The sequence below is a fragment of the Chenopodium album genome, chromosome 3 (assembly GCF_948465745.1).
Source record: "Chenopodium album chromosome 3, dcCheAlbu1.1, whole genome shotgun sequence".
Lineage (NCBI taxonomy): Eukaryota > Viridiplantae > Streptophyta > Magnoliopsida > Caryophyllales > Amaranthaceae > Chenopodium > Chenopodium album.
This window is the reverse complement of record NC_137836.1, coordinates 9,095,108-9,105,973: the sequence shown is the minus strand read 5'-3', so window position 1 is coordinate 9,105,973 and position 10,866 is coordinate 9,095,108.

Here is a 10,866-nt window from a genome sequence, read left to right as displayed (position 1 = left end):
TGGGTAATACATGTGTACTCTTCCTAACATTCGACTTTCTTGCAGTTTTACGTTCTCGTATGATAGGCGTGTCGCGTACCTAACAAAAATAAACCTAACCAGACCACTACTATGTAGACGGGCAAGCAAGGGTCGGATCCCAAGAGACTATGGTTCAACTAATTAAATAGACTCAAGCAATTACTAAGCAAGTAACCAAATCAAATGAATGAGAATCAATAACTAAAGAACGAATTATAACGATTAAATCTAAACAGTATGACAATTCAATGCTAAAAACATCCAAGATCAAGCATCACCACGAATACAATTAATGCAATAGTCGTTCTACCCCTAACACATAATTCAATTGGTTAATGAGGAAAAGTAATCCATGAATAATACCAATGGTCTCTCCCGAGTTATCAATGGCTTCTCTAATCACAATCAAGCCTACTTCCGTGGAATCATGTAAGTTAAAGACCTTGAGCACATTACTCTAACTTCCTAATAATCCATTCAACTACTCTCGTGATGAACTTCAAACCCTTAATTGATTTATTCAAATCCGTCAAAACCCAACTCCCGTTGAGATTAAAACAAAGGATTAATAACAATACCAATTATCCCTAATCTAGTATTGGCATAAGCATAATCAATTAAGCATATCAATTACAATTATTATTAGAGAATTTAAAGAATTAAATCATGCATTAATCATATTCGGGTTCCGCTAAATCTTGGAATAAAGAAACTGCTCACACATATTAACAAAAGAAAAACAATATTCAATGAAGAAAACATGATTAAAAGGCAATTAAAAGTAAAAGAGAAAGTAAAGATGAATACCAAATACTTGAATGAAGAAAAGTACCAATTGTTGATGAACAAAGATCAAAACTTGAAAGTACAAATAATCTAGATCTAGAGAGAATATTAGGGTTCTAATGAAGGTTTTAAAAGCTAGAATATAATAACTAAGTATATTTAATCAGGGTTTACAATGGGTATTTATATCCCTTAATTAAGAAATCCCGAAAAATAAGGAAACGGGCTTCGCGAAACCGTGCCTGGTCAGACCGGGCAAAGCCGCCCGGTCGGGCGCGAGAAGCATCAAGTAAAGAATATGACTTTCGGAGCTTATAATGTTGATAACTTCACTTGCCCGGTCTGCCCGGGCAACCTTGCCCTGCCAGGGCGACGGGGGTAAGATACATCTATGTACTACTTTGCTCTTCTCTTCTCCTTCCTTAATTTCCTTCTTCGCCCTGGCTGCCAGGGCAATGTTGCCCTCCAGGGCGGACACGGGTAAAATTCTCTCCATCTTAATAAGCTCTTATGGCTATCCAAAACAAGTCCAAATCATCCGAAAATCTTCATGTGCCTACAAAATCAATTAAATAGACCAAGCCACGCTAGAGAAGAGAATATTAGCAAGAAGTAGCTCCGTAGAGCTCAAAAACCATACGAAAATAGCTATAAAATGAGGGTAAAATATGGTATAGAACGTGTACATCATCGTACCATCGTCTAATAAAAGAAAATAAATAACTACATCATAAGTACTTAATAAAAGTACTGTAAAACACATAGATCCTTTATCGTGATTCCCACACTCACGGCTTTCCTAAGCTTAAATCAATTTACAAACTTATAAACAAGGTTTAAACCTAAGTCTTTAATTTAATTCACTAGATGAAGCCCTGCGATGCACAGTTTGTTTGAATTTTTTTAAATGCTTTATATATATATATATATATATATATATTGGGGGAGGCTCTCGTGAGAATTTTTCTTATGTGAGAACACTTTTTATGTTCTAAATTTTTACTCGTATGTTCTAAATTTTAAATATGATGTTCTAAACTTTTTTCCAGGTGTTCTAAATTAAATCAGATGTTCTAAATTGGTACTCACATGTTCTAAACCATAAATTAGTTAAGTTAGATGTTATAAATTTCAAATGACTTATTCCGAAATTTTAACTACTTTTCAAATGACTTATTCCACTACTTTCCCTACACGCTAATAAATGCACAACTAATAAATGCAGTAAGTATTTCCCATTTATTCCACTACTTTTCAAATGACTTATTCCACTACTTTCCAACGCGCTAATAAATGCGGGCTGCTATGTGCTGCTGCTGCTGCTTCTAAGACGCGCTTTGCGCGCGGAATGACTAGCCATTTCGAGTTAGCTTTTTTTAGCTTGTGTTTAGGAATGACAATATCCATTTATCACATGTGTACGTAATTATCACAAGTGTAGCTAAAACTTGGCAGTGTTTGGGTGGAACAACGATTACTTTAGTTGTGGACGATTACTGTTTTACATTATGTGTTTAAAATAAGTGTTTTTTTAAATAAAGCCTTACGAATTTAGGCCATAGTTTTAAGGTTTATTGGAACAACTAAAGCATCTAACCTAACGCATAATATTCTTAAACCATAACCTTGAAAATGTTACAAACAAAAGGTTCAAAAGCAACAATTACAACCAAACATTGAGCATAATATGTTGTATGTGGTAGTGTTCTTGTATGAAGAAACACTGTGTACTTATTCATGTTGTTGCTAAGTTGTTCTAGTAGAGTCTAGGAAAAGGAAATGGCTTTGATAGCCCACTTTAGAACCCGAAGTCTAGTTAGGGATGTTGTTGATGCAATCTAAACGTACAGTAGCTTGGTTGCCAAGGTGGTAGTTATTACTTCAAATTCTTGTTAGTCGCCATGTGAAATAATGCATTGAACAATACTAACCTTTTTTTTTTAAAGGTGAAGGAGACATTAAGATGAAGGAGAAATAGGAAAGCCAAGTATATAAATTGTTGGAATTATAAAAGAACTATTAGTTTCCTAAAAAAAAAAAAACGTTACAAACTCTAGCAATTCTTGAGCTTGGTTTTAATTAGAATTTAATTAGAATTGAATTGATAATAGGAAATGAATGCACGGAATTTGAAAAGAGTTACAATTATTGTTTATGGGAATAATTATTGCAAATTATTTTTAAGTACGGAGTACTATTTTAATCTTCCTATGAAAGATTGATAACGTAAAATGTTGTGCAATAAATTAAAAATATAGCCTCCATTGACCTAATGAAAAGCTTTTTCACATTCATCATCTTTATTACTGGTCAATTATTATTTTTGGGTTGTGCTTCATCTTCTCTGGGTTTTCTTCTACTCAGGGATGGTGAATAAAGATTGAGGAGATAAAAATTAAAGCGCAAAACTCATTAATGGGTAGGGATTATAAAGGGGTAAGAAGGTAAATAAACATTTTGAAGGGCAAAAAGGTCCGTGCACTATTCATAAGAACAACTTCCACTTTTTATAAGGTAGGGATGTTCTAAATTTTAAAACGTGCTTGTGTTCTAAGATTTTTAGTTATATGTTCTAAATTCAAAAGCATATGTTCCAATTTTTACTCGCATGTTCTATATTTTTTACATATATGTTCAATATTTTTACTCTCATTTTCTATATTTTATACCAAGTGTTCTAAATTTTTTATTCACACGTTCTAAATTTTAAATCAGATGTTTTAAATTTTAATCATATGTTCTAAATTTCATAAAGCAAAATTTTAAAATTTTTACTCACATGTTCTAATTCTTGAATTAGATGTTCTAAATTATTGCTCATACACATGTTCAAAATTATTATTCATATGTTATAAATTATTAGTCATATGTTCTAAATTAAATTTGAGTCGCATGTTCTAAATTTTTACTCACGTATTCTAAATTACATATCAGTTCTCATATAAGTATTAATTCTCATATATGAACCTATTCTCACCGGATCCTTCCCTATATACACACACACACACACACACACACACACACACACACACACACACACACACACACACACACACACACACACATATATATATATATATATATATATATATATATATATATATATATATATATATATATATATATATATATATATATATATATATATATATATATATTAGATTTTAGTCCCTAAATTTTGAGAAAAAAAAAACCTTGGATCTGAATACCAATTTGTAACACCTCCAAAATTCGAGTCTTTTTAGAATAATAAGAGTAACCTTTAACTTTCAAAACCCAACCATTGTACCATGAGAGTGTTACTACTACACTTATTTTCTGTAGAAAATAAATGCAAAGAAAAACGAAATACTATTTAATAAATTAAGTGGTCTAGGTGGTGGCAAAATGAAATAGTCATTACATCAAAATTGCAAATTATTTTAAAAGCAATAGTTAAAAGGAAATAGATAAATTCGGAAATAAACTAAATTGTCTTAGCTATGTAATTATTCTAACGTCTCTTCACACGTAACTGAGTACCCTCTTAGTCTCTTACCAACCTGCAAAATTAATGAGAAACAAGAAAAGAGAGAAAACTTCCAAAATCAGATAAACTGAGTAATTCCAACTCCATCCCGTAAAATAAATAATGTTAGTTTGAAAACATTTTATACATAATATAGTTTCATAGACATTATAATACTATACCAAAATCAAATTGTCACATACCATTTTATTACTTTAGTTAAGAAAGGGAATGAGAACGCCAGTAAGCCGGGACTAGTCCCTGTCACCACCTACTTTACAAAGAGTCGCGTGTTGGCCATAAAATAAAACAGAATGTCCCTACTCCCTACTCCCTAGTATGCACACCCCTCACTAATACCCGTTGAATAGGAGGGAGACTAACAAGAATATACAATAATTTAAACCATCTAGTAGCAACCATAACTACTAGTGGACAATTTGGTCTTCACCCTTTTTGGGTTTCATTTTCCTTCTTAGAAATAATTTCACTGTACATTTTATTAGATTAAATCATCCGATCACTTTGCACACAAGTAGTCCCTCTGTTTTTAAATACTTGCTCCACTTTTCATTTATGGCCGTTTTTAAATACTTGCTTCATTTTCTTATTTGGAAAGCTTTTACAATATTTAATTAATTTCTCTCACCTAGTGGACCTACCATGAATCACATTTTATTAATTTCATATTTTATCTCCTCCAATTCTCTCCACTACTTTTGGTTTTTACATTTTTTCATTCTTCCACCAACCCACTACCCCTATATTTTATTACTTTCTCCAATTCCTCCTAAAACTCCGCGCACAGAGAAATGGAGCAAGTATTTAAAAATGGAGGGAGTATTGCACAAATCAATATAATCCCAAGTAGCAATATTTCAATTTCAGTATTATTATAACATAGTCATTCTACATGACATACAATTACAACTCGTTTCCCAATAGGCCTTGGAGACCATCAATTACATATAATCAATCATTCAATTCCCAAGATTTTAATTAAAAAAAAAAACTCATACGATATCAATTAATCAAATTTTCAAAAATAATTATACTAGTACACAAAATATAGAAAACTAGTATAAAATATGATTTCAGCATTTCATATGATAACACACTCATCACATATAATTACATAAGCATGTAGTCGGGACATAATATTTCAAAACAATTTCCTAACGGGGTTCTAAAGATGATGGACATTGAAAATTACCTTGATTGTGCGTAAATCTCATGGTAATTAACCTCCGAAACGTTCACCTCTCCTCCGTCTACAAATAAATGAGTCCAAGTTAGCCTTAGTATACTAATCGAATTAGTTAGGTAACATCATTAATACTTGATGTCTATTACTAATGCACCACTACGCACGTAAGAAGAAAGTAAGTAATTATTTTTTGTAAAATAACTACTCATCTTTCCTACCATTGTTGCTCGCCTAACCATTGTCTGTAATTGAAAGAAACATCTTATAGTTTACGGAAGATCAAACAAAAACCCCCCTTTTTAAAAAAATAAATAAATAATAAAATTTATGCTCCTTCAACTTGCCATAGAAATATAACTCAAGGTCAAGGAACGAAGGCATAGTTCGTAGTTGGTTGGCTAACAATTATTATCAAGAAGGATGAAGGTGAAGAAGAACCATGGCTTACCACTATACTCAATCAATTATAGTTGGTGTTTTAGCAGATGACACAAACTAAAGAAGAATAGGTTTGAGGGAAAAGAAAGCTTCTTGGAGCTAATATATTCTCATGGAAATTTGGGTGCATGAGATTGGGCATTTATAAACTTAATATTATGAAGGTAGATTTATCCAGAAGATCTACAAGATAAGAGCCGATTTCAAATAAAATTTATTTATTTTTTTATTCGATAACACCAATTCTAGAAAATCGGTTTCTCATTCTTTTCTTTTCTTTTTTTTTTTTTAATTCAAAATCGGTTTCTGGAAATTTTCCAAAGTCAATTTTATTTTATTTTTATATAAAAATCCAAAAATAAAAATAATTATTATAAAATTTATAACTATACATATAAATTTGAAAACAATTATAAATTTAAAAATTTATATTAGAAAAATTGTTAATTAAACTAAAAAATTTGGGGTATTATACTGAAAGGAGTGGTGTCCTTCGAACAAGTGTATTATTCCGATAGAGGGTTCGGAGTTATTAGAAAGCTAATTATTCAGTAAGGTCAAGTGAACGGAATGCCTAGGTGGAGGCCGCTTCCGATCAGTAACATTAATGTATAATTAATATTACAGCTTAACCTTGACTTAACCCTTCGGGACACACCCAAGAAACTAACGATCCGACACGACGAATTAATTCGGAAGGAATTAATGAGTCACTCGAGTATTAAATATTTAGACATCGGAAATCGAGCTAGGAGCGTCGAAACTGAGCGTCGCAAGTCGAATCAAATTGATAAAAGACGAGATGGTAAAATCAAACTAATTAATCGACAATTACCAAACTACCCCTAGCATCGGAATGACCTGAGCAAACCGGGTGCTAGGGGGAAATGGTGCTAGCATGTGCACCGTACCTAGGCAATGGTGCTAGGTTCACATGGCTAGCACGCACCAGCCGCGCACAAAGCAATAGTAGCCCACATATGCGTGCGTGGCTTGCTGCGCGCATGTGCGGGCAGGTGTGCTAGGCTAGCATTGCTGGCGCGCCAAGCACTAAGCACCCAACAGCAGCCAACTAGCAAGCTTGGCGTGGTGGGATGCGTGTGCTAGCATAAGCGCAGCAGCAAGCCTCGACCAGCAGTCTGCATATGTGTGTGGCTTGTTGGGCCGAGGCAACGCGCATTTCCGCACCAAGCAGCCACGGCAGGCCCATCCAAGGCCGCCAGCTGGGCGCGCCTTAGGTGCCCAAGGCAGCTGCCACGTGGCGCGCGGGGAGTGTGGCCATGTGGAAAGTGTTGGACAGCTAAGGGGAAGCTTGGGGAGGAAGAAATGGTCCCCTCCCCTCGTGGTCCTCACCTAAACTCTCTTTCTATGATTCCCACTTGTTGATTAATTAGTTGTTGGTTGTTTTCTTTTATTTTTGATTTCAAAATAAAAAAGAAAAATTGATTTTACCAAATCTCCCACATTGATGGGAGAGTGGATTTCTCACTTGAGTTTCCCTATAAATATCCCACTTGGGAATTGGGAAAACTCACTTGGGAATTGGGGAAACTCACTTGAGTAAGAGCTCAAAAAGGCATATGAGAGAAAACCTTTAAGCTCATTAATTACTCGAGTAGTATTTTGGTCTGACTTGGCTAACCTCAAGTAATAGACCAGTCGAGGTCACGTTGTGGGTGGATATCATCGGAGGCCGTTGCGCTTGTGAGGCTTATCTTTCTCAAATAAGAGCTCCGTTGGTCGAGCGAAGCACGCTACAAGGGTAATTTAGTCTTTTCTCTAATCTTGTTATTTATGCATTTTGGTTATATTAACTGTGACTTTTTTCCTTGGGCTCGGGTTTTATTTTCGCGGTGAGTTAGACTCATCGAAACCCAACATACAAGCCAACTGGAGATTCCCTATTGGGGCTAGCTGGTGGGAGTGATTAATTGGGGAGCAAGGGGAGTTGTGGTCCTCCTCTTGTGGTCCTCACCTACTCTCTGCCTTATATTGACACTTATTGTTTGATTATTTAATTTAATTTGGAATAAATCAATTGCTTATTTTCTCACTTTATCAATTCACCCACAGGGAAAGATGATTGAGGTTTTTGGGAATGCTTTGCCTATAAATACCAATTTTGGGAGTTAGGAAATTTACACTTTGAGTAGAACTTAAAAAGGCATCTCCCAAAAGCGTGAGAAAACCTTTAATTTCGTGAACCCCCTTTTTAGTTTAGTCTCATCTAAGCTGGGAGATAGGAGCGTTGTTCGGACGTGTGGGTGTGCAAAGTAGGAGGATTCACATGTGCGTGTCTAGAGCTTTTTGAGAGATTGTGCTCGTGTTCATGTGAAGCACACGTTAAGGATAAGGCGGTCTTTGCCCTCATCTCTCTCTCTCTCTTTCTCTCATGTGTTTATTGCTTTATTAATTGTATATTTGTTTAGTTACATTAATTATACATGCAGTTCGGGCGGGTTTTGGTTCCACACGGTGCTCACGCATCGTAAAACCCAACATATATGGGGTTCATACCTCAACCTAGTAGAGACCTTTTGGGTATGCATTTTGTCCTGTACCAAATCAAATCCTTGCGGGCTAGGGCTCAGAGATGACAATATATACTAGTGGGCTCATGTTCACCTGAAGTGTTACATCCGTAGTCTCGAAACTGTATTCATTCCCTCCCTTTCCCAAGCTCCGGCACCACCTTCTTTGGGGTTTCGTGGCCAGGGAAAGGGAGGGGGTAGGATTTTAGGCTTGGGAAGGGGAGAGAGGCAATGTTCAGGGGTGAGGGAAACGGATGAGATGGCAATGGGGGCATTTCCGGAGGTGGGGAATGGGGGGTCGCCATTTCATGGGTGGGGTGTGCTGCTGGAGGTCGTGTTTAGGCTTGGTTCTTTTTTTTTAAAAAAAAAAAATGTTTTCCTTTTTGTTTTAATTTTTTTTATAGTTTGACCAATTGCATGCTAACTTGTGTCTAATAAGCCAATAAATACTGATAACTTATATTTACATGTTGTCGGCCACTTGGATCCAATAAAAGTGAATACCCTCTAAAGTTGGGAGTATTTATATCGAACTGGTCAAAGTTAGGATTATAAAAACCATTTTTTTTCTAAATTATATATATTAGCTATGTTGGGGAGAATTTTATATTAAGAATTCCAAAAAGACATTAAAGTGACATCTGGGTAGGCATTTCGATCACTTAATTTCACTGAATAATTAACACTATCATTAATCTGAACCATATATTGGAATAATGCACTTTATCGAAGGACATTACTCCTTCACATAATTCATTAAGGCTACACCTCTTTAATAAGTATAGAGATCGTTCACTCTATATATAGGTCTTGAATAATCTATGATTTAGGTATGAAGGTACGAAATTGGGCCATGAGCATGACCCAATTTCACAGCCTTAACTAGGTTCTTTTATGACATGCAGTTATTTGCAATTTATATAGAATTGCATATAATTGTTAATTAACTTCAAACTAATTATTGCTATGTTTGTTGATGCTAATGCTTAATAAAATGACTAACTATTGTGATTATTGTATTAAACATTAATATTAAAGGGATTGTAACATAACATGTTTTCCATAATTATCTTATAAGGCGTAATTCTCAAATACTAATCTTATCATCTAACACTAGAAGGTGATCGTGATAATGAAATAATAAAATCATCATATATAATTATACGATATTTGGTTGGTCTCCCATAAATAAGACGACTTTTTTTATTATTTGAAAATAACACCACTCTTGTGGGTGTATGCGTTCTAAATAGGTTGTAACCATTGTAACCCGTTCGTCGGGAAAAATTGGGCACATATATCTAACTATTTGATTGACTGACTTTATATCTATATTTTTTAGAATTGAATTTATTAGAAAATTGAATTTAGTTTTAAATAATCTATTAATCCTATTATTTAACCGATATCAATCCATATCACACAAATCGAGGCACACATACAAACTACTGATAAGTTTTTAGTTTTTTTTTTTTCTGTTTTTTTCAAAATTAACCTTAAAATTTGATCCTTACAGAATAAATTACCCTTTGAAACCTTAACCGATCAATTTTCCCTCTTGCAAATCAGGCACACAACTCGAAGTTTTTCAATTAATTCTTTGCCATTTGACCTTGAATCGACTCTTAAGGATAAAAATAACCACAAAACCTTATATCAAGCAATTTCTCAATATGCAAATCGAAATTATTTGCATTCCATGGATTTACAATGAGTTAAACAGAGTTAATCAAAGGTTAATGGGTTAGTTGAAATAGTAAAACATTAAAATAATAAAGCCTAATCAATCGAATAGTGACACGTGTCACACTTAACATGTTAAAGGTGATATTAGTTTATTATTATTAATATTATAAAGGTATCCTATACATGGAAGACCGACCAAAATGTCATATTTTTTACAAATAATATTTTCTCAAAAAAAAGAATTACAATGTAGTCTCAACTTTTCTAGGTTTTTTTTTTTTAAATTTTTTTTTTTTATCTCTTGGGTGACTACGATCTTGAAATGCAGCAATGCATGTGAGAATCAAAGTAAAAAAAAAAAAAAATTGGTATCATAATATTTGCCTTTGGCGTTCAATTTATTGACGGGAGAAGTAAATATTAGAGAGAAAAAAAATAGAGAGAAGTGAAAGCTCTTTGGCAATGAATGTAACATGTTCCATCAATAAGTAATTGGGGGTATATATATGTATTGTTTATGAGAGCATGCTACGAGAGTTTTACGACCTAAAAAGGTACACCCTAATTGAGCTGCTCTATTTGTGCGTGACATGTCTTTCAGGGTGTATTGTTTCACAAGGTTATATAACTTTCGTGAGCTTTTGAGCCTTTAATTATTCATGTATCTTTTAAATGACACATGTCAACTC